This window comes from Carcharhinus amblyrhynchos, chromosome 1 (genome assembly GCF_965287045.1).
Source record: "Carcharhinus amblyrhynchos chromosome 1, sCarAmb.v2.hapA, whole genome shotgun sequence".
Classification (NCBI taxonomy): Eukaryota; Metazoa; Chordata; class Chondrichthyes; order Carcharhiniformes; family Carcharhinidae; genus Carcharhinus; species Carcharhinus amblyrhynchos.
Genome location: NC_137324.1, coordinates 20,704,400 through 20,729,902, shown reverse-complemented (window position 1 = coordinate 20,729,902; position 25,503 = coordinate 20,704,400).

Genomic DNA, 25,503 nt, shown 5'->3' with positions numbered 1-25,503 from the left:
TGCTTATTTTGAAGGGGGACATCCACCGGCGTGCTCTCCATCACCTGAGGTTTCCCCTTCCTAATAGTTACCCACGTGCCTTCTTCCCGTTGCCCTGGTGTGACTACTTGCTGATAGCTCCTGTCAATTATCTCCTCACTCTCTCTAATGAGCCGAAGGTCCTCGAGCTGCATTTGCAGCTCCTTAACCTGGTTCCGTAGGGTCTGCAGCTCCACACACCGAACACAGGTGTGGATGTCTGGTAGACACAAGTAAGGCTTACATTAACACTGCAATGAAGTTATTGGCAAGTAAACTAGAGGGGAAATGAGGAACAATTATTCCACAGCGCGTTTGTTCCAATCTGAAAGACATTACTTGAAAGACTGCTGGAATAAGATTCAATAGATACTTTCAAAAGGTTTGAAGATAACTCATTTTCAGGATTATGGAGCAAGAGTTGGATAACTGTGAAGCTTGGCTGCTGTGTCCTTTATTCCATCGATAATTTGAATGTAATTTCTCACTGGGAACAAGTAGGAGCTGTTTTTGCAGCAGAACTTAGTCAATGCTGAATTATATTAAAACTTCGCCACAATTCTGTGAACTCAGCAGCAGCAAACTATAATTATTAATGCAAATAGGCCATCTCTTCTTGCTCCAATGTCAGGATTATCTCCACTGCAGGGCTGTTATTAAATATAATTTCACACTCTATGGTTATCCTGCTGCCAAACACACTCAACATCAGCTCAGAGAAGTAGCGTATTCTGTTCAGGTAGCCTTTTTTGTTAACTGTTCTTTGTCCGTTGTTTCAGGTGAGCTATCCAAGTGATTCTGTTTAGCTGTTTTCCCCTCTCGCTTTCAATGTGAGTGAGGTTCGGTTACTAGAAACTCCTGCTTCGGGTCCAGAAGGATATGGAATCTAAATCCAAGCATTGTAATCGAGACTGGCACTTCATCACTGCAGCACTGAGAGGGTGCTGCTTTGTTAAAGGTGTCATCTCATCGATGCTTGGTTAACCTGTTACTGTACACTTTCAAACTCCCTTCAGTAAGATTATCCAGTCTCCCAGCGGAATGTTGACCGCCGGCTGGAGGTGGCGCGTTGTTTGCTAGCGGCAGGATTCTCTGGTCTCACCACCGCCAATGGGAATTACCACTGCGGTCACCTCATGCCAGTGGGCAACCCATAATCAGGGGTGCACTGCCAGCGGGACCGGAAAATTCCGCTGGTGTGAACGACCGGAGAATTCTGGCCAGTCCCTAAAAGATATTGGGATGTCCGAAAGAGAGAGAAGTCGCTTGACAAATCTGATTGTAAATGTTCAAGATTGGATTGGATTGGGGGGATGTTAGTTAAGGAGCTGTGTGTTTTGGTAGCATGTTAATATTACTGGACTAGTAATTGCGAGGCCTAGAACAACGAGGGGTTCACAACATCATGGTGACCGAGGAATTTAAATTCAGATAATTAAGTAACAATAGTATGACAAGCATTGGTGATTATTAAAGTGAAAGAAAGTTCTAATGCCATCAGTGTGTTACAGGAATGTTACCTGGTTCACCATTACTGTTTAGAAGCGGAAATCTGCTTCCCTTACCCTTTTGGCCCTGCACGCAGCACATTGTTCATAGCACTACGGTTACTCATAACCATTACCTTAGTAAGCTATTCAATCTGGGCGCTGTACTCTCTTGTGCGCCTCCAGCGGGTTCTATTCAGATGTTTGTCATAGGGCACATGTCATGATTCACTGCGTGTCCTGACACTGATAAGGATGGGCACTTTAACACAACTCTATTCTCTGCCAATAAAGCAAAAGCTCCTCATGCTCTTTTAACAAAGATATTAACTAAATTCTCCACTTCTATCACTTAGAAGGTTTTCACTGGAAAGAAGGAGGCTGAGCGGAGATCTGATAGATGTCAACAAAGCTATGAGAGGCATAGACAGAGTAAATAGAGGCTTTTTTCAAAGGTGGAAATGTCAATTACAAGGTTCAAGGTGAGAGGGGGAAACTTTCAGGGAGATGTGCGGGGGAAGTCCATGCAGAGTATGGTGGGTGCCTGGAATGCGCTACCATAAGATAAAGATGCACGGTGTTATGGGTAATGTATTAGCATGGATGTGAATTGGTTAACTAACAGAAAGCAAAGAGTCTGGATAAGTGGGTATTTTTCTGGTTGGCGATCAGTGACTTGTGGTGTGCCTCAAGGATCAGTGTTGGGACCACAATTGTTTATGACTTACATAAATGGTTTGGAGTTGGGGACCAACTCAAAATTCACAGATGACATTGTGTCAAAATTCACAGATGACACTAAGATGGTTGGCAGAGCAAAGTGTGCAGAGGACGCTGAAAGTCTGCTAAAGGATACAGATAATCTAAGTGAGTGGGCGAGGATCTGGCAGATGGAGTGCAATGTTGGTAAATGTGAGGTCATCCATTTTAATAGGAATAACAGCAAAATGGACTATTATTTAAATGGTAAAAAATTGCAGCATGCTGCTGTGCAGAGGGATCTAGGTATCCTTGATGAAGAATCTCGAGGAGTTGGTTTGCAGGTGCAGCAGGTAATTCAGAAGGCAAATGGAATTTTGTCCTTCATTGCTAGAGGGATGGAGTTTAAAAACAGTGAGGTTATGTTGCAGCTGTATAAGGTGTTGGTGAGGCCACACCTGGAGTTCTGTGTACAGATTTGGTCTCCTTACTTGAGAAAGGATGTACTGGTACTGGAGGGGGTGCAGAGGAGATTCACTAGGTTGATTCCGGAGTTGAGAGGTTTGGCTTATGAGGAGAGACTGAATAGATTGGACCTATACTCATTGGCATTCAGAAGAATGAGGAGAGACCTTACAGAAATATATAAGATTATGAAGGGAGTAGACAAGATAGAAGCAAGGAAGTTGTTTCCATTGGCGGGTGAAACTAGAACTAGGTGCATGGCCTCAAAATGAGGGGAAGCAGATTTAGGACTGAGTTGAAGAGGAACTTCTTCACTCAAAGGATTGTGAACCTGTGGAATTCCCTGCCCAGTGAAGCAGTTGAGGCTACCTCATTGAATGTTTTTAAGGCAAGGATAGATAAATTTTTGAACAGTAAAGGAATTAAGGGTTATGGTGAGCAGGTGGGTAAGTGGAGCTGAATCCACAGAAAGATCATCTATGATCTTATTGAATGTGGAGCAGGCTCGAGGAGCCAGATGGCCTAGTCCTACTCCTAGTTCTTATGTTCTTATGAAAGGCCTGTTCCTGTGCTGTACCCTTCTTTATTCTTTGTTCCTTGTTCTAAAGTTCAATGTAAACACATCTCGATGTGTCTCTCTGTATCGTCTTTAACATTATACGATTTTGTCCATATCACCTTTCTTCATGCTCCAAACCAGTACCTTAGTTTAACAACATATAAATGCCAGTTTCACCAGTCTACATTCTGCTCACATCTATTACAATCCTTCACATTGTTGACTACTTTCATTACATCAGCCAGTTTTGAAATTGTTTTTTGTTTGTTCAATCCCATATTACCTCAATGGATCAACCAATGCCCCAAAGTGGGAAATTAATGCCGCTTAAGGGGCTCATGCCACCACAGCTGGGATTTGATCGGTGGCAGAACTGGAGAGATCCAGGCCAGGCAAGCAACCTACCAGGTTTCCCTGTGCAGAATGATGGTGGGCAAAGGGATGTCCCTCCTGAACAGGTCCCTTAGGCCCATCCTCTGATTTTATGCCAAATGCAAGCTTCCCACCCCGCGTAGCCTGTCAAACCCCAGCACCACCCCGTTCCCCCACCTACCCCACCCTGCCCCATTCCCCCCCTCCCCCCCTCCCCCCCAATCTCCCTGACACTCCTCACTGCTTGGCACACAGCAAGATCCCGTAAGCTTAGCCAAATCCTGGTCCACTACCCCAAAGCCCTGGAAAGCTGCCGACCTTAGCCAGCACTGGGGGAAAGTGGGGTGTGGGGGAGAGGAGGTGCAGGAGATCTTCCACCTCTTATAATTCAGCCCACTTTTTCAGGTTAAGGGAGCGCTAACCTGAAATGTCAACTGGGTTTCTCTCCACTGACACTGCCAGACCTGCTGAGTATTTCCAGCATTTTCTCCCTTTATTTCAGATTTCCAGCATTTTTGATTTGGATACATTTACTGAGGAGGAATGGGAGGAAGTACAAAGGCTGGCACAGCAAGTTGGGCCAAATGGCCTGGTTCTGTGCTGCAAACTCTACACAACGCATCTTTATGCTCCGTACATAATCCTCTGATTTAACACTCAATGAATTACCTCAGAAATAATTATTTGATGAAAAGGATTTTAAAAAATAAATGCATGCTACATTAAATCTGCACAATATAACATAAGAATTATTCAATGGAACACATCATTTATTGCTCTATTTCCTTACTCTGGGGTATAAATTACATGCGTTAGAGCAAGTTGCAAACTATCTTCTGCCTACTTTCATGAAGATCACTGTTCTATTTATTATTCTGTTGTTGCAGTCATTGGAAGATTAATTTACAAAGCTGTGTTTCTCAACAATTTAATTGGAATTTTATGTTGTTGCACACTCTTGCAAACCCTTACTATTATTTGTTTTTGGGCACATATTCTGCCAACAAGTTATGAGACTTAACGTAACATCAGGAATGTATTCTCATTGAATGCAAACACTTGCATTCACACTGTGAGGATATTCCAAACCCTGTAACAGCCGGTTAAATAATATCAAAGTGCAATCATCATTTCAATGTCTGGAACATGGCCATCCAATTGTGCAAGCAAGCTCCCAAGACCAGTAATGAGATAGAAGATCTGCATGATTTGTCTTTAACAGTGTTAGGCGCAGAGGAAATTTTGGATAAGTAATCAGCAGAACCCAAGACCACAAGGAATAGGACTATTCAGCCCCTCAATCCTGGTCTGCTATTCAATATGATCATGGCCGACCTTGGGCTTCTACTTTGTTGCGTTTTCTCCATCATTTCCTGAGAGACCAAAGCAAAAAAATCTGCCTCAGCCTTAAACTGATTCAATGATGGATTATTCACAATTCTCTAGGGTAGCAAATTACAAAGTTTTACAGCACTCCCGCACCACCCCCATCCATCTCCCCCCCCCCCCCCCCCCACAAGGCCTTCCCTTCCTTCCCCACTTTTAGATGAGCCTTTGGATCCAGGTGAGATGCCAAACCGTGTCAGTTTGGCTTCTCACCAGCAACAGTACAATGCCATTGTCAGCTCCCCTAGCACTGCGCCAAAGTGTCTGCCTAGATTAAACTCAAGATTCTGGAGCAGGACTGAATCCACAGCTGCCTGCTTTCACTTTGTGCTGACGATATTGTTATAGAGAAATAGGATGCCAGGCCCCCAAGAAGTGCCACTACCTCTTCAACATAGGTACCTCAGTGAAGCACCGAGTGAACCCCACAGTGCGAGAGATCCAAATGAGGATAACACAACCAGAAAATGATGAACATGTTAACCTTATGTCCATTGTTTACCCAGCCAGGCTAGCCCATGCCTCACAGTGCTCCTATTCCACACCAAGAGAACTGCCACTCCAGAAGCCCACTGATTCCAAAGGGATGGGTACGGCAGTAGCGCTGTTAATCCAACTGATGCCCACCCCTTTTATGCCATTCCCTGGAAAAAGGACAGGAGCTTTGCCCAGTCACAGTTCTAATGGCAGAGTGGGGCTCACGGAGTTGGGTCCCCAGCGTGGGATCTGTGCGGTGGGGTCTGTGCAGTGGAGTTTGTGGAATGGGCCTCGTGGAGTGGGGGTTTGTGAGTGTGCGCGGTGCAGTGGGCATGTTGGACCCTGCCTGGTGGGTTGGGCATGGTGGAGTGGGCCTGTTGGAAAGGTGCTGCGGCTGCTGGAACCTCCAAGCTGAGATTTCTGCTCAGATGAATTGAGACCTCCTTTCCAAGAAGCTGACGAACCCACTGTGCATTTCCTGAACCGACTGTCTCTCACTTTATTAGCTTAATTGCGCTCACCATTTTTACGACTTCACCTGGTGTTTTCGAAAGGACGGGAACATATGTCATTTTGTCATAATTAATTGCCTTCCTGCAGATATTTGAAGTGTTGCCGTCAGATTTATGTCATTGAATTATACAGTTGGAAGCGGCGAGGAAGGTGCTTTGAAATATGTTAAGAAGCAGATTTTTTTCAGAAATCAAAGTTGACTGGGATTTAATGGCCTCTTAAATCGGCGTTTATAATGTCTGTTTACAATGTCTTTCATTAATCCAAGGCCCCGTTTCCCTGTCGGGTGAATTCCAGGACACTATTTTGAAGAATAACAGGGGATGGTTTGTTCATCTTGGCTAATATCAGCATTATGAACAACAACAACAGCAACTTGCATTTAAAACTTCATTTATTTATTGGTGTCACAAATAAGGCTTACATTAACACTGCAATGAGGTTACTGTGAAAATCCCTGAGCCTCCACATTCTGGCTGTTTGGGTACACTGAGGGAGAATTTAGCATGGCCCAGTGCACCTAACCAGCATGTCTTTCAGACTGTGGGAGGAAACCTGAGCATCCAGAGGAAATCCACGCAGACACAGGGAGAACGTGGAAACTCCACACAGAGAGTGACCCAAGCCAGAAATCGCCAGGGTCCCTGGCGCTGTGAGGCAACAGTGCCACCCTAATAGCATCTTTATTGTATTAAACTTTATCCAACAGACACAGACCAAGCTGTGTATTAAGACAGGTGCCCAACAGCTTGGTCAGAGAGTTTTAAGGACTGCCTGAAGGAAGCGAATGTGGGGAAAAAAATGGAATTGTTTAAAGTGGGAATTCCAGGATTTTCAGTGGCTGCCAGTGGTGGAACAATTAAATTCAGGATGCACATGAAGCCAAAATTTGAGGGGCACAGGTGAGAACTGGAGGAGTTTGCAGAGGTGAGATATAAGAACATAAGAAATAGGAGCAGGAGTAGGCCATCTCGCCCTTCGAGCCTGCCCCGCCATTCAATAAGATCACGGCTGATCTGAAGTGGATCAGTTCCACTTTCCCGCTTTCTCCCCATAACCCTTAATCCCCTTGTCTGTCAAAAACCTATCTACCCGTGACTTAAATATATTTAGCGAGGTAGCCTCCACCACTTCAACGGGCAGAGAATTCCAGAGACTCACCACCCTTTGAGTGAAGAAGTTCCTCCTCAACTCCATTCTGGAGTTCATGGAGCAATTTGAAAATTGAGATGGGATCCAATGTTGATGGATGAATGGAATTTGTTATGAGTTGGGATGCAACTAGTAGCTTAATGCTGGATAAGTGCCTTTATGAGGACAATGAGGCAGAGAGGGTGGGAGGTTTAGCCTTTCTCATTCGATTCCTAAGCTTTGTGTTTCGGCAGATTACCTGATCTTCACCACATTCCTCTTTATGGGATCTTGCTGTGTGTAAATTAGTTAGCATGTGTGCTGTATTGTAACAATGACTACACTTCCAAAGGTTCTTCATTGGCTGTGAAGTGTTTTGGGACATTCTGCGACGCTGAAGGGTGTTCTAAAAATGTAAGCCCTTTCTTTCACATTAACCTTCAAGGGAATCAATTTATGGTAAATGCACAATTTTACAGCTGAAGTAATTCGCTAGTCTCTTGCAAATTGCAGATAATAGACCCTGACAGAAATGCTAAAAATGAGATTGTTTAGGTTCCTTTGCACACAGAGGAGGAAACAACAAACTACAATTTGCAGTGCTCGGCTGCTGTATTGATACGACCAGGAGGCACTTAAAGCAGCTTGGCTCCTGGGACCAGTATGTCCATTGAGGGTCATATCTGTAAAGTGAAGGGGGGTAGGGGGTGGGGGGTGGGGTGAGGTGGGGTGGCATTTCAAGGCAGCCAATTGTTTAGATACAAATTGAAATAGTTAGGTGTATTAATGTATGAGAAATGCTGGGATGTGATAAACAGCACCACCTTCAGGCCCCAATTAGACCTAACGGCTTGGCAACATTGGGCATGTGAAGTCTAAGTCATAGAATCCTACAGTGCGGAAAGAGGCCCTTCAGCCCATCAAATCTGCGCCGACTACAATCCCACCCAGGCCCTATCCTTACATATTATCCCTACTAATCCCTCTAACCTACGCGTCTCTGGACACTAACGGGCAATTTTATCATGGCCAATCAACCTAACCCGCACGTTTTTGGACTGTGTAGCCTGTACTCCCTATAGTCAGTGGCCCATTTCAGCTGACGTAAATCAGTGATCAGGGGCAGAGTGGAAGACAACAGGCAGAATTCAGTTAGCCCCAGAGAATTGGTATCACAAGTGCAGAAGAATGATAAGACCAGCAACAATTTATACATTATCTCTCACCAGGGTCATCCTTGAACAGTGGTAAAGCCTGCCCCCCCCCCCGGCCATCAGCACTTTTTCAGCCCGATCTCTCACAACTTCTCTTCAAGCACCACTCACCTACTCCGAATTAGAGCTGCTCTTAATTTGGCAGTAATGTTAGGGGGACGGGTAACCCAGATACCTCAAGTGACACCCTTTGCATTCAAACCTCGCCACAGCAGCTTGGGAATTCGAATTTGCTCAATTACTCTGTAATACAGAGCTAATATCAGCAATAATGATCATGAAACTATCAGATTACTTTAGTTAAAGCCCAAGGTGCACTAACCTTCCTTTAGAGGAGGAAATCTGCCATCCTTATATATCCTTTATATCAGCAAATGCATGCTTTGTCAATTATATTTCTAAACTAATTGCCTTATTATAGACAGGCAATGATTATTGGCTCAACTCTCAAACGAACACAGGTGATTCAGTTGGTGTGGAGGAAACTATAAGGAATTTGCACCTCTATTGAGCCGTGTTTTGAATAAACTTGCTGAAGGTAAAAGACAAGCTGCTGTATTATTCCTCCTTCAAACACTATGGCTGGAATTCTCCCAACCCGTCTGCCACTGCAATTGTAGCATACAGATTGCAGTCAATGTGAAGGCCCATTGATGGTCAAACAGGAATTTCCAGCTTTTAGACCAGCACGGCTGGAGAATTCCACACTATTCACTAATTAGTATGGTCTACATGTGACACCAGGCCCACAGCCAATATGGAGCGAGTCTTAACTGCCTCCAGAAATGACCTCAGTAGCCAGTCAGTTGTAGCAAACCAGAAACATTGAGGAAAATTAAAGCAGATGGACTACCTGTTGTGGACAAAGGCTTAACCTGGCCAGTCGACCCGACACATTCCTCCTCATTAAAACAAAGAACAAAGAACAAAGAACAACCCAGCACGGGAAACAGGCCCTTCGGCCCAACGAGCCCGCGCCGCCGCATCACCCTACACCTATTCTACCCTGCATGTCTACGAATGGGACCCTACTCAGTCAGATTCAGGGAAGAAATAGTGTCAATTTGGTAGAAACCGATTAGCCTAAGAGCACATCTTTGGGGTGTGGGAGGAAACCGGAGCGCCCGGAGGAAACCCACGCAACCACAGGGAGAATGCGCAAACTCCCACAGACACAGGCCCAAATCCATGTATCTGCACAGCTAGCAGTGCTAGTCACTGAGCTGTTGCGGCGCCCGTCTACCGGTCCAGGATCAAGCACACACACCGACACGAAGTACTAGGCCACTCCCGGAACCTCCAAGAGCAGCCCACGCACGACCCGCCGTGTGCATGCCCCTCGCTTGACACGAGGTGGACCTCCACCTGTGGAATAAAGACAAAAAATATTAATCATACAGCCTGCCCTGTATTGGTTAACATTGGTGGACTAGTGCCAACATCAGGGGAACAGCCCGACAGGCTAGTCAAGTTTGACATAGTCTTTATCATCAATTCATACCTCACAGACAAAGTGCTATGTCTCTGCGTTGCTCTCTCTGCACATGTCTTGTCCCACAAGGGAAAAAGACCCATCAGAGATGATAATAGGGTACTATGAAATTGAGAGGGAGGTGCCCTGGGTCCCCTTAACATTGACTGCATGGCATCAGATCAACTGAAGGCAAAACAATTTTTTGCTGATTGCCACCAGTCATCCTCCTCACCTGATTTACAAATTACAAATTTGGAGTAGGAATAGGTCACTTGGCCCCTCGAGCCTGCTCCGCCATGAGGCTTATTGCTGCCTCAAATCCACATTCTGCCTACCTTCAATGCCTTTGACTCCCGAGTTAGTCAAGAATCTACTTACCTCTGCCTTAAAAATATTCAAAGTCCCTGCCCCCTCTACTCTCTGCGGAAGAGAGTTGCAAAGATTCACAACAATCTCAGAGAATAAAATGTCTTCTTATCCCTGTCTTAAATGGGAAACCTTTTATTTTTGTGTGTCCCCATGAGGGGGAAACATCAACAACCATCCTCTCCAGTCTCTATCAGGATTTTATATGCCTCAGTAAGATCACCTCTCATTCTCCTAAACTCCTTTCGATACAGACCCAACCTGTCCAAACTTCTCTCAAAAGATAAGCCCCCATCTCAGGAATCAGTCAAGAGAAACTTCTCTGAACTGTTTAAAAACATTTATATCCTTTCTTAAATAAGGAGACCAAAACATTACACAGTTCTCCAGATGTGATCTCAACAACTTCTCTATTTTTATATTCCATTCCCCTCACAATAAACAACAGCATTCCATTTGCCTTCCTAATCATTTGCTGCACTTTCATACTAACGCTTGGCAATTCATGTACTCAGACACCAATATCCCTAGCTCAGGTTCTGCACTTTCTCACCATGTAACTAATAAACTGCTTTTCTATTCTTCCTGACAAAGTGGACAGGTTCTCATTTTGCTACATTATAAGACCATTAGATATTGGAGCAAAATTAGGCCATTAGGCCCATCAAGTCTGCTCCATCATTCAATTATGCCTGATAGGTTTTTCAACCCCATTCTCCTGCTTTTTCACTGTTACCTTTGACCCCCTTAGCAATCTAGAACCTATCTATCTCTGTGTCAAATGATCTGGAGGAGGGAACCGAGTGTAGGGTGTCGAAATTTGCTGATGACACCAAGATTGGGGGAAAGGCAAATTGTGCGGAGGGTGTGGAGAGTCTGCAGAAGGATCTAGATAGGCTGGGCGAATGGACCAGGAAATGGCAAATGGAATTTAATGTTGGCAAGTGTGAGGTGGTCCACTTTGGTAGGAAGAATGGTAGGAAGGACTATTACTTACGGGGCGAAAAACTGCAGCAGGCGACGGTTCAGAGGGACCTCGGGGTCCTTGTGCATGAGTCGCAAAAACCCAGCTTGCAGGTGCAGCAGGTGGTCAGGAAGGCGAATGGGATGCTGGCCTTCATAGCGAGGGGGATTGAATATAAAAGTAGGGAGGTCTTGCTGCAGCTGTATAGGGCATTGGTGAGGCCACAGCTGGAGTACTGTGTGCTGTTTTGGGCGCCACACCTGCGCAAGGATATTTTGGCCTTGGAGGGAGTGCAGAGGAGGTTTACTAGGTTGATACCGGAGTTGAGGGGTTTGAGCTATGAGGAGAGGCTGAATAAACTAGGCTTGTACTCGTTAGAGTTTAGAAGAATGAGAGGAGATCTCATTGAGGCGTATAAGATGATGAATGGGATGGATAGGATAGAGGTGGAGAGACTCTTCCCGCTCAAAAAAGACAGTAGGACTAGGGGGCACAGCATCAAGATAAAGGGGAGGCGGTTTAGAACGGAGTTGAGGAGGAACTTCTTCACTCAAAGGGTGGTGAATCTCTGGAATTCTCTGCCCGTTGAAGTGGTGGAGGCTGCCTCGCTAAATATTTTTAAGACGCGGGTTGATGGGTTTTTGATAAGAGAGGGGATTAAGGGTTATGGGGAGAGGGCCGGAAAGTGGAACTGAGCCACGACAGATCAGCCATGATCTTATTGAATGGCGGGGCAGGCTCGAAGGGCTAGATGGCCTACTCCTGCTCCTATTTCTTATGTTCTTATGTTCTTATTCTATGATCTGGCCTCCACAGCCTTCTGTGGTAATGAATTATTAATGAAAATTCATGCAGACACGGGGAGAACATGCAGACTCCACACAGACAGTGACCCAAGCCGTGAATCGAACACAGATTCCTGGCACTGCGAGGCAGCAGTGCTAACCACTGTGCCATCGTGCTGCCCACATCCATTCTATCCAGCTCTTTCAGTATTTTGTAAGTTTCAGTGAGATCCTCCCTCATCCTTCAAAGCACCATCAAGTACAGACCCAGAGTCCTCAAACGCTCCCCATGGTCCCATCTGCCAAAAGTGGCCATGGCACAGTAGCACAGCAGTTAGCACAGCTGCTTCACAGCACCAGGAACTCATGTTCAATTCCCGGTTTGGGTCACTGTCTGTGTGGAGTTTGTACGTTCTCCCCGTGTCTGTGTGGGTTTCTGCCAGGTGCTCCGATTTCCTTCCACATTCTGAAAGATGTGTGCGTGGGTGCATTGACCCGAACAGGTGCCAGATTGTGGTGATCAGGGGAATTTCACAGTAACTTCATTGCAGTGTTAATGTAAACCCTACTTGTTAAATAAACTTTAAAATGCTTTGCCTGATACTTTATCTAAATCCCTTTACAGCATCCTTATGTCCTCTTCACAGTTGACTTTCTTGTTTTTCTTGTGATAAATTTGTACTTCCCCATGTTGAACACCACTTGGAAGAAACACTGAGGAAATCGAAAGCATGGAAAATATTCCAGATGGAGGACTTCAACTAATTGCCTTATTAAAGACTGATGATGGTTATTAGCTCAACCTCCAAAAGAGTATACTTGGACACAGGTGGACCAGCTGGGGGAAGGGACCCATAAGGAGTTTGTATCTCTACTGAATCATGCATAAAATAAACTTGTTGAAGGTAGAAGATGAGCTGCTATATTATTCCTCCTCCGTACACTAACCTATCATCAGTAGCACCAGTACTGACCGAGCCTGGCCAAGTCCTCGAGAACATGCCTGTCCTACTCAGGCTGCAGCTGTTTGTCAGAGAATCAACAACAGGGAGTGACCAACTTAACTTCATCCACACCAAGCTACCTGTCACATCCATTCACGACAGTATTGATCAGAGTGACTACCGTATAGCCCTTGCGGAGATACAGTCTTCACCAACATGAAATGGGATGCTGGCCTTCATAGCGAGGGGGATTGAATATAAAAGTAGGGAGGTCTTGCTGCAGCTGTATAGGGCATTGGTGAGGCCGCAGCTGGAGTACTGTGTGCAGTTTTGGGCGCCGTACTTACGCAAGGATATTTTGGCCTTGGAGGGAGTGCAGAGGAGGTTTACTAGGTTGATGCCGGAGTTGAGGGGGTTGAGCTATGAGGAGAGGCTGAATAAATTAGGCTTGTACTCGTTAGAGTTTAGAAGAATGAGGGGAGATCTCATTGAGACGTATAAGATGATGAATGGGATGGATAGGATAGAGGTGGAGAGACTCTTCCCGCTCAGAAAGGATAGTAGGACTAGGGGGCACAGCCTCAAGATAAAGGGGGGGCCGGTTTAGAACAGAGTTGAGGAGGAACTTCTTCACTCAAAGGGTGGTGAATCTCTGGAATTCTCTGCCCGTTGAAGTGGTGGAGGCTGCCTCGCTAAATATTTTTAAGACGTGGGTTGATGGGTTTTTGATAAGAGAGGGGATTAAGGGTTATGGGGACAGGGCGGGAATGCGGAACTGAGCCACGACAGATCAGCCATGATCTTATTGAATGGCGGGGCAGGCTCGAAGGGCCAGATGGCCTACTCCTGCTCCTATTTCTTATGTTCTTATGAAATCGAATAGGCTCAGGACAAATCCAGAAATTGAAAACTGTGTATCCATGAGGTGCTGTGGGCCATCAGTAGCAGCAGAATTGACCTCAGCCACCATCTGTAACGTCATGGCCCAGCATATCCCCCACCCTACCATGACCATCAAGCCAGGGAATCAGGCCCTGGTTCAATGGAGAGTGTAGGAGGGTGTGCCAGGAGCAGCACCAGGCAGAGCCAAAACTGAGATGTCAGCCTGGTGAAGCTGCCACACTGGGCTAGAAACATATTCAGCTGCAGAATAGAGTGTTAGAGACAGAGTTAAACAATTCTGCAATCAACCGATCAGGTCGAAGTTCTGCAGTCCTGTTATATTCAGTCAGGAACGGTGATGGATAATATAACAATTATAAGAAGCAGGAGGCTCCACAAATATTCCCACCTTCAAAGATTGTAGGGCCCAAAGAAGCAGTGCAAACGATAAGGCTGAAACATTCAGAACCAGATTCAGCCACAGGTGATGAGTGCTTCACCTTCCTCCACTCCTTAGGTCCCCCAGTGTCATCCAGAGCAGTTTTCAGATCAATTGATTGATTCCACGCGATATGAAGAAATGTTGAAGGCATTGGATAGGGCAAAGGCCACACAGCTTCTGACAACATCCCAGCTGACACTCACTTCCAGACCTCACTGTCCAGAATTAGCTATGTCTCTAGTCAAGCTGTCCCAGTACAGCTACGACACTAGCATTTACTTGGCAATGTGGAAAATGAGCCAGGTATGTCCTGCCAGCAATATATCAGGAAATATCCTACCCAAGGGGCAGCATGGTGGCACAGTGGTTAGCACTGCTGTCTCACAGTGCCAGGGACTTGGGTTTGATTCCCAGCTTGGATGACTGTGCAGAGTTTGCATGCTAAGAACAAAGAACAAAGAACAACACAGCACGGGAAACAGGCCCTTCGGCCCAACGAGCCCACGCCGCTATCTTAACAAAGCATTTTCCTACACCTACCCTGCCCCGTGTGTAGGCGTATGGTACCCCCATTGGAAACCAGATCCAGGGGAGAATAATTTAGGGGCAATTTGTTACACCAATCAGCCTAAGAGCACATCTTTGGGGTGTGGGAGGAAACCAGAGCACCTGGAGGAAACCCACACAACCACAGGGAGAATGCGCAAACTCCCACAGACACCGGTCCAAATCCATGTATCTGCACAGCTAGCAGTGATAGTCACTGAGCTGTTGTGGTGCCCGTCTGCTGGTCCAGGTTTAAGCACACACAACGACGCGAAGAACTAGGCCACTCTTGAAACATCCAAGAGCAGCCCACGCACGACCCACCGTGTGCATGCCCCTCGTTAGACAACAAGGTGGACTGACACACCTGCAGAGTAAAAGAGACGAAACATCAACACATCAACATCAACACATGTAGCATGCTCTCCCCATGTCTGCGTGGGTTTCCTCCGGGTGCTCCGGTTTCCTCCCACACTCCAAAGATGTGCGGATTGGATTGGCCATGCTAAATTGCCCTTTAGTATGAGGGGGACTAACAGGGGTTACATGAGGTTATGGTGATAGGGCATGGGTGGGATTGTTGTCGATGCAAGTTTGATGGGCCGAATGGCCTCCTTCTGCACTGTGGGGATTCTATTATTTCCCATGGCAAATCCATCTCACCTTCGCACACTTTGGACACTAAGGAGCAAGTAACATGGCCAATCAACCTAACCTGCACATCTTTGGACTGTGGGAGGAAGGTGGAGCACTTAAAGGAAACCCATGCAGACATGGGGAGAATGTGCAAATTTTGCACTGACATGAACCCAGAACCAGAATTGAACTCGAGTCCCTCACACTGTGAAGCAGCAGTGCTAACCTGAGCTGAAATGCTGATGTTTGTGACAACTGGACCATTTGGCCTGTTCCAATATGATGTCTAATAGGTTAATAATGCCTGTGGTAAAATAGCAGAGGGGGGAACTTGGTACAAGCAGACGGACCAAAACAGCTGAGATTGGGAAACATGCCCCATTGCCTGTGGGATGATATTTCACTTTGATAAGGTGCTCCAAACATCGAATGCTTTGGTCATCAGGGTTATGAGCATATAAGGAGACTTTTCAGCAGTGAATGTGCTGGTTCTCCCGTGCACAGATCAGCCTTGACAGCTTTGGAACTGAGGTTAGTCCAAACGACAGCGCGTTCTATTGAAAACATATTTTGCTGCCGAAAGCTTGAGGAATTTCCTGCAGTTCTCTGACTGGGGAGCGAGAGCAGACGCTTTGCAAATTGACATTCTGCTTCCAGTCTCCCAAACTAAGTGCCCGTGTTATTTAGGATGGCAAAAAAAAACTGGCAACATCACCAAAGGGCACACAATAAGCATCTGGAGCGAACATGTTCGCCTTTGAGCTGCTTGCCTAGAAGATAATGATGGAAAAGGCTTTCAAAAGCTGAGTAGTTTCACCACAAGAAATGAAATTTCATTGATTTGTAATCTGACTGACTCTACAATTATTCATAGACAATCATAGAATCCTACAGTGCAGAAGGAAGCCATTTGGCCCATTGAGTCTGCACCAATCACAATTTTACCCAGGCCCTATCCCCATAACCCCATACATTTACCCTCCCAGTCCCCCTAACACTAAGGGGCAATCTAGCATGGCAAGTGCACCTATCCTGCACATCTTTAGACTGTGAGATGGAAACCCACACTTACAAGCGGAGAACATGCAAACTCCACACAGACTGTGACCCAAGCCGGGAAGCGAACCCGTGTCCCTGGCACTGTGATGCAGCCGTGCTAACCACTGTGCCACCCTGCCGTCTTTCTTCAAACAACATTTTTCACTAATATCTGCAAAGAGAGCAGCTTCACTTTGTTGATATATTTTCTTCTATATTTAAAGATTTCTTTTGCATGGATTGCATTTCTGTCGGAGAATGGATTGTAATATTCCCCCAGCTCTCTACAAAATGCTTTGTCCCAGCTTTAGTCATGTGAATCAGCATGAGTTGACTCTCCCTTTTTTATCGGCCAAGCTTCTCTTATTCTTTTGTCTTGATCTTTCAAAAACGATCCAAGAACTACAATCAAGAACATATTGCATTAAATGCCTTAGGTTAAAATCTATCATATTTCTATCATTCAATGCCCTGATCTGGAAATGTATTGTGGTTCTCCATCCACTGTCCCTGAGTCAAAATCCTGTAACACATTCCAAACTGCACTGGGGGTATTCATACACATGGTGAGTAAGTGGTAGAGCCAGGAAGAAAATTGGACCTTTTCAAAACCCAAATGGAAATATAGAGGCAGAGGATATGGTAAGAATCTTGAATGGGTAAAATTGCCAAGATGGTTATACAAGAAGAAGAGAACAAAGCTATGATCAGGAAAGTAATGGATATAGATGTATTAAAAATATATTTATGGGATGTGGATATCACTGGTTTGGCCAGCATGTGTTACCCATCCTTGGTTCCCATTGAGAAGGTGGTGGTGAGAGCTGCCTTCTTGAACTTGCAGCAGTTGATATTACCGAATGTTGATAAGGCACCTGATTCAAACGGAAAGTAGCCGAGATTGCTGACAGAAGCAATGATGGAAATGATAGCGAAATTAGTCAGAATCCTTCAAACTTCATTGGATGCAGGTACATTGCTAGGCGATTGGAAAGTTACATGGAAACATTGGGAAAAAGAGCAGGAATAGGCTATGGCACAGTGTCACAGTTGTTGGCACTGTTGCTTCATAGCACCAGGAACCCAGGTTTGATCCCCGGCTTGGGTCACTTGCAGGGTTTGCACTTTCTCCCCGTGTCTGTGTGGGTTTCCTCCGGGTGCTCCAGTTTCCCCTCACTATCCAAAAGACATGCTGGTTAGGTGCATTGGACATGCTGAAAAGTTCTCCCTCAATGTACCCGAACAGGTGGAGGAGTGTGACAAGTAGGAGATTTTCACTTCATTGTAGTGTTAATGTAAGCCTACTTGTTAAACTGATACATAAACTTAAACTTACATTTGGCCCTTCAAGCCTGCTGCACCATTCATTATGATCATGGCTGATCATCCAACTCAGTAGCCTGACCCTGTCTCATATCCTTTGATTCCCTTCACCATAGTGCTTTATCTAATTCCTCCTTGAAAACATACAATATTTTGTCCTCAGCTGCTAGTCATATACTATCGTTCAAGAAAGGGAATAAACTCAGAAAATACAGGCTTCTGAGCCTAACATCAGCAGTAGGGGAATTATTGGAAACCATTATCAGAGGTAAAGTAAACTTGCATTTGGAAAGGGGCGGTTAATCAAACACAGACAGCATGGGCTTATTAGAAACAAACTGTGTCTGACTAACTAGACTGAATTATTTAATAAAGGAATAAAGATTGATCAAGGTCATGTTGCATCTGTCAACATCAGAAGGCATTCCACCAATTACACTCCTCAAGTTTATAAGCAGCTCTAGGTTCAGCTGTAGGGGGCCACGTTATAAAGGTTGCAAATTATGCAGAACTTAACAAAAGAGTAAACCATGATACTTATTGGTTTCAGGATTACATCATAGAATCCTACCGTGCAGAAGGTGGCCATTCAGCCCATCGAGTCTGTACTGACCAATCCCACCCAGCCCCCACAACCCTAGCCAGTCCCCCTAACACTAAAGGGCAATTCACCACGGCCAATCCAACTAACCCACACATCTTTGAACTGTGGGAGGAAACTGGAGCACCCGGAGGAAACCCACGCAGACACGGAGAATATTCAAACTCCCCACAGACAGTGTCCCACGCCAGGAATCGAACCCAGGTCCCTGGCCCTGTGAAGCAGCAGAGCTAACTGCTGTGTCACTGTGCCGCCCATCAGTAGGATGGAGTTCATAACAGAGGGAGTTCAATTAGAACAGTGTGAAGTTTCGCATTTTGGGAAGACTATTATGGAAAGATAGTCTATGAATTGTAAAATTTTGAAAAGTGTAGTTGAACAGAGAGATCTTGCTGTCCAAACATATCAATCTTTAATAGTGGCAGAGCAAACTGATAAGATAGACAACAAACACATCGGTTACTTGAATTAATAAACGGAGGAATAGGACATAAAAGCAAAGAGATCACACTGGAACTTCATAAATCACTGGTTAGGTCTCAGCTGGAGCATTGTGAACAAGTCTACTCACCACATATCAGAAAAGATGTGGAGGTCGGAGAAAGAGTACAGAGGAGGCTAACCATAATGTCAGCAGCAGTTCGAAAACTAAAGACTGATCTTTTTGGAACAGCGCAGGACAGGAGGAGGCCATTTTCAAGATAATGAGAGGATTTGATAGTGTGATTAAAACAAATTCCACTGGCGAGTGAGTTATTAGCTAGATACCGGGGCGGGATTTTACAGCCTCGCTCCTACCAAGACCGTAAAATCCTGCACGACGTCAATGGAGCTCCCCATTGTCTGCCCCTCGCCCGCTCCGATTCCCTTGGTGAACGGTGTGGTAGAGTGTCAGTGCATAGGTTAAAATTCATTAGCAAAAGATCTAGACAGTCAATGATGATATTTTTTCAGAGAGTTGTTAGGACGTTGCAGAGTTGTAGAATGCTCCATCTGATAAGGTGCAGTTACCTGTATGAATAATTTTAAAAGTGAGTTAGCAAGATATATGAGACCTTGAGGAACTTACATGGTTAGAGACTAAAAAGCAGGGATGGGGAACTGTAAGCATCACTTTTCTTTTATCAGGCAAGGATAGGCACAATGGGTCAAATGGTCTCTTTCTGTGTTTAAGTTTCTATGCACGTTCTCTCAATCAGCATACATCTACGTTCACTTGTTTCCAACTCTTGGCATTGGAAACAGTTTCTCCTTATTTACTCAATGAAAAACCTTTCATGATTTCTATCAAATTTCCTCTGATCCTTCCCTAAGGGTAACACCCTGAGCTTTTCCAGTCTTTTTCAGACAGAACCAAAGAACTTCATCCCTGGTACATCATTTCAGCAAATCTGTTTTGCCCTTTCCCTGTGACCTTCACATCGTTCCACTTCTTCTCTCCCCCCTAAACATCTGACTGGTTAGTAGGGGTACAAGAAGCCACCATTTTAGCTCACAGCCATTCACCAGAAGGTGACTGAGAGCCAGTATTCACCACCATGCGGAACCAAGGCACAGTGGTTATCATTGCTGTCTCTCAGCGCCAGGGACCCGGGTTCACTTTCAAACTTGGATGAATGCCTGTGTGGAGTTGGCACGTTCTCTCTGCATCTACAAGGATTTCCTCTCACAATCCAAAGATATATGATTTAGGTGGATTGGCCATGCTAAATTGCTCCTTGGTGTCCCAGGATGGGTAGGTTAGATGGATTAGCCATGGGAAATGTGCGGGGGTTATGGGGATAGGGCGCAGGAGTGCACCTGACTAAGATACTCTGTCAGAGACTCAGTTTGGACTCAATAGGCTGAATGGCCTCCTTATGCACTGGAGGGATTCTATGATTTTATGCACTGCAGCTCGGTCACTGTGCCTCCACAGTATATTTATAATGGGATACCGCTTCCCAAATTAACAGCTGGGAAGCCACAGGGGGCATGACAGTACATTGAACTTCTGGCATCAGGTCAGTTAGTCTGCTGGTTCTCACATTCAGCATGTTGTGTGGCCATGAGTAAGTTGACAAAGGATTTTTCCAGATGATCTGCGCTGTGCCAATATTCCTGCATATAAATCTCCCATCGATATGTCCATGGCACTAAAGCAACTCAGGTCCTTAGCTTAATTAAAATTAAGCCCTGAAAGAAATGTTCAGAAGTCTGCAATAACATAAATCTTTACCATTTCCCATCAGAGCTCATACATTTATTTGTACGATTTCCGGAATAATCCAGCGGTGCTGGGTGCACGGGGTGGGGTCAGTGAAGTGGGAAGATCTTGTGCTGTGTGTCTGGCCCACGATCCCTCTGTGCACAAGTCTTCACAGGCAGTCAATTTAGCCTTAAATGCATTCACCCTGACACTATCGAAGCAGATTCCTCACCCTTTCTACTCACTGAGAAAAGGGAATGAAGGGAATGCTAATGAAATCACTGCAATGTATGGGCATTGTGTCAAGATTACATTTGCAAATAGCTGAGCGCTAACGATGAGATGAAACAACAAGCCAAGCCCCTAATTGCCTTCTCCGATGAACTTAAACTATTCTAGTTCACTGTTTCATCCTTCGTTATTTATTTCCATTATTGTATCTCCAACAGCTATTAGAACTCTATTTTTCCTGATACACATTAATGATCTTAATTTAGATGCACAGGATAAAATTTGCAGATGACAAGTCTTCAAAGTGGCATCATCTCAGAATAAAGGGGCGCCAATTTAAGGCAGAGATGAGGAGAAAAGGGTTGTGAATCTTTGGGACTCCTTGCCACTTAAAGCCGTGGGGGCAGAGTCCTTGGCCGCAATCTTACAGTAATATAAAGCGAGAGGCGGGAAATCAGAATTGTACTCGGTTTTTCACCTCTCGTGATCTTACCAGCACTGATTTGCCAGTGATATCTGCTCCACGCCCTTTTTTGGCATGAAGCCGATTTCAAAATTCCTGATATTATTTAAATGTCATTAGTGAGTCCCAGACACTATCGTCCAGACTCACTTGAGCTTACCCCATCACCGGCTGAGGTCCTCACCAGTGAGGATCACATATGGTCCTCACCTACAGACTCCAGATGTGATGGCCTCGCCAGCAGGGTGGGAGGTGATTGAAGCCCCTTGGGTAGCCACGGCATGGTCAAGCAATGCCCCTTGTGCAGTGCCAGCCCTGGCACTGCCTGCCTGGCACCATGGCACTGCCGATCTGGAACCCTGGCACTGCCCATATACCAAGGGACAGTGTTTGGGGATGGGTGGGTGTATAATATCCATGTGGGTGGGGGGGGGGGGGTGAGAACCGGCACCAGAAGTGATTGGCAGTGGGCCCTAATGTCTGAAGAGAGGGTGCAAGGGCTGGTAAGAGATCGAGTACATTGGGAGATCAGGGCAACTGCACAATGGCACTCCTAGAGCTCAGCAGCCAGTTTCACCAGCCAGATTAGATACCGCCCATCCCCATATTGGCAAGAATCACACCCTGGCTCTTTTTTTTAACTAAGTGCCATAGGATTGCGGCTGGGAACCCGCTCAACAAATTGGTGCAATTCTCTCCCACTTTCACGTTCATCAGGCACTTAGAATTGTTTTCATAAAATTCTACTCATTTGTGTATATTTAAGGCTGAGATTGATAGACTTCTGATCAGTAAGAGAATCAAGAACGACAAGGAGAAATTGGGTATGAGGAATGTTAGATCCCGCTGAATGACAGAGCAGGCACAAGGGGTCAAATGGCCTTCTCCTAATCCTATTTCTTATGGTTTGGCCTTATGGTGAGGAGTATAGTGATACGCTCCAAGGGGAAACAGAATGGATGGTAGACTGAATGGCAAATGAAATTTAATGCAAACAAGTGTAAAGATTCACTTTGGCAGGATGAATGAAGAGATGCAATATCAATTATAGAGTATACTACTAAAAGGGGTGCAAGAGGCCCAGTGACACAGTGACACTGCTGCCTCACAGCGCCAGGGACGCAGGTTCAATTCTAGCTTTGGGTGATTGTATGTGTGGAGTCTGCACTTTCTTCCCGTGTTAGCGTAGGTTTCCTCCAGGTGCTCCAGTTTTTGTCCCTCAGTGTCAGGGGGGTTAGCAGGGTAAATCTGTGCGGTTATGGGGATAGGGCCTGGGTGGGATGGTTGTCAGTGCAGGTTTGATGGGCTGAATGGCCTCCTTTTGCACTGTAAAGCTCTATATTCTATGAAGAGCAGAGAGATCTGAGGGTTTGTGTGCACAGATCTTTGAAGGTGACAGGGCAGGTTGGGAAAGCAGTAAAGCTTACACGATCCTGGGCCTTATGGGTTATTGGAGGCATAGTGAGCTTTGATTAAACATTGGTTCTGCCTTAACTGGAGTGTTTGGTCTAGTTCTAGGCAACACTCTTTAGACTGGATGTGATGGGCATGAGAGAGGGTGCAGTCAAAATTGATGCGGATGGCTCCACAGATGAGGAACTTAGGTCACATGGCTAAGTTGGGGAAGTTGTGAGAAGACTTCTGTTCAAAACTATCACAGGTCTAGACAAGGTGGATGGGAGAAAACTGTTGTTGCAAGGACCCAGAACTGGAGGACACTGATCTGAGGTGAATGGCAAAATAAAATAATACCAACCTAAAGAATAATGTTTTTATGCAGCCTGAGTGATTAGGATCTGAATTTGATTTGATTTATTATTGCCTCATGTATTAGCATATAGTGAAAAGTATTGTTTCTTACGCACGAAACAGAAAAAGAGAAGGAAATGAGAAAGTGCAGAATGTAATGTTACAGTCATAGCTAGGCTGTAGAGAAAGATCAACTTAATACGGGATAAGTCCATTCGAAAGTCTGACGGCAGCAGGAAAGAAGCTGTTCTTGAGTCGGTTGGTACACGATCTCAGACTTTTTTATCTTACTCCTGATGGGAGAAGATGGCAGAGAGAATGTCTGGGGTGCATGGGGTCCTTGATAATGCTGACTGCTTTGCCAAGGCAGCAGGAAGTGTAGATAGAGTCAGTAGATGGGAGGCTGGTTTGAGTGATGAATTGGGCTACATTCACGACATTTTATAGTTTCTTGTGGTCTTGAGCAGAGCAGGAGCCATACCAAACTGTGATACAACCAGAAAAAATGCTTTCTATGGTGCATCTGTAAAAGTTGGAATGTACTGCCTGGGAGTGTGGTCGAGACAGATTGACTTGAGGCCTTTAAACTAGAATTGGACAATTGCCTAAAGAGAAAAGATTCGCAGGGCTACAGAGAACAAGTGCGGGAGCTGGGCTACATGAATCACATTTGTGGAGAGCCAGAATGGACATGATGGGCTGATTGGCCTTTTCCTCTCCTGTAATGATTTTAAGAGAGAGATTTTGAGAGAGATTCCTCACAGCAATATGCATCAATTAAACAATAGGCAAGCTTGTCCTTATTGCATTGCTGTTTGTGGGAGTTTGCAGTGTAAAATTGGCTGCTACATTTCTCAACTTTTGAGCAGTGATTACTGGCGGGATTCTCCGATGTTGTACATCCCACCGTGGCTGCCAGCGAAAATGGAAAATTTGGCACTAAAACTCCATGCGCTGAGAATCCCAGCTGTCGGCGAGGTCAGAGAATTCCAGCCTTCACTTCAAGTGGAATTTCAGTGCCAGTAATGAATGTTGATGTCTCCTGAAGTTGTTGAAGATGTTATACAAATGCCAGGCTTTGTTTATGGTAGAGAAAAGTAGTCAATCTTTTAATTTTCATTACAAAATTAAAAAAAAGATCTCTTTGATATAGGAGAAAGGAGGAGGGAAGAAATAAAAGCTTCTGCAGCTGATAAACAAACTTTTTATCCTTGTAATTTTTGACCTGCTGTCAAATGGCTCAGAGTTAAATGAATTTACTGACTCATTAGTTCATGGCTGATGCTGTCTCCAGCCCTGTACATTGTCCCCTGTTTCTGTAAGCAATGAAGGTTATTGCTGATTTGCTGTCAGTAACCTCAGTCTCCATTGTGGTAACTAGTGAGGCCAGTATGTTAAAAACACACAAACACCAGGAATCCAGAACAAAAACAGGAGCTGCTGGAAATAAGCACTGGGACCATTATTAAGCAGAATGATCCAAAAATCAAACAGAAGGGAATTGTTAAATCTCCCCATTAGCTCGCTTTTCTCACTGGCAGCACCAGCCAGGACAACAAACTGAATTGTGGGCGGCACGGTGGTTAGCACTGCTAACTCACAGCACCAGAGATCCGCGTTCAATTCCGGCCTTGGAGTGACTGCCTGTGTAGAGTTTGCACGTCCTCCCTGCGTCTGCGTGGGTTTCCTCCGGGTGCTCCGGATTCCTCCCACAGCCTGGAAGGTGTGGCGGATAGGTGGATTGGCCATGCTAAATTGCTCCTTAGTGTCCCAGAACGAGTGGGTTAGGGGGATTAGTGGGGTAAATATGCGGGGTTATGGAGATAGGGCATGGGGAGGATGTTCTGTCGAAGCGTCAGTGCAAACATGATGGGCTAAATGGCCTCCTTCTGCACTGCAGGGATTCTATGATTCAATGATGCAAACCAGCTATAGAGAAATGGAACTTGCGCTGAGAGATTTCCACATCTCTTTTCACAAAGCGAACGGCAACTCTGGAGAAAGAATAATCATTGTTAGCAATCTCTTGAACCATCAGGAGAAGATTTAATGAATCAATTCCACTCCACGCAAATCAGTGCCGAAGTAATTCAATTAATTCAGGCTGTATGTTAATATCATATGCTGTAAATCTGTTGGCTTGGATTCCATTTTCCATAACTGAGCCCTACTCCAAGTATTAAATATGACTTTAAATTATCATTAACTCTGTGTTGGCCATCTTTTATTGCATTAATGTTTCTTCATTGCTCTTTCCTGAGGTATTTGAAACACCCTCAGGTTGTGGGCAAGGTGGGGGTTGGGGGGAGAGGTTTGGTGTGCAATATGTCTTAACCCCAGTATGGATAGGGAGTAGATGGTGTGCCGGAGCCCAAGAACCAAAAAGCGTTTCCAGTTTGCGGCCTTGTCTCGGTCTTAGCGGTGAGTTGTGGGTGCTGCGACTTGCCGCTTTGGTGCCCCAGAGAATTGCCTGGCACAGAGCAGATGGCAAGGGGGCAAACAGGTCTTGGGTTAGAGAGATGGGGTGCAGTGGGTATAGAGAAGCAGAAA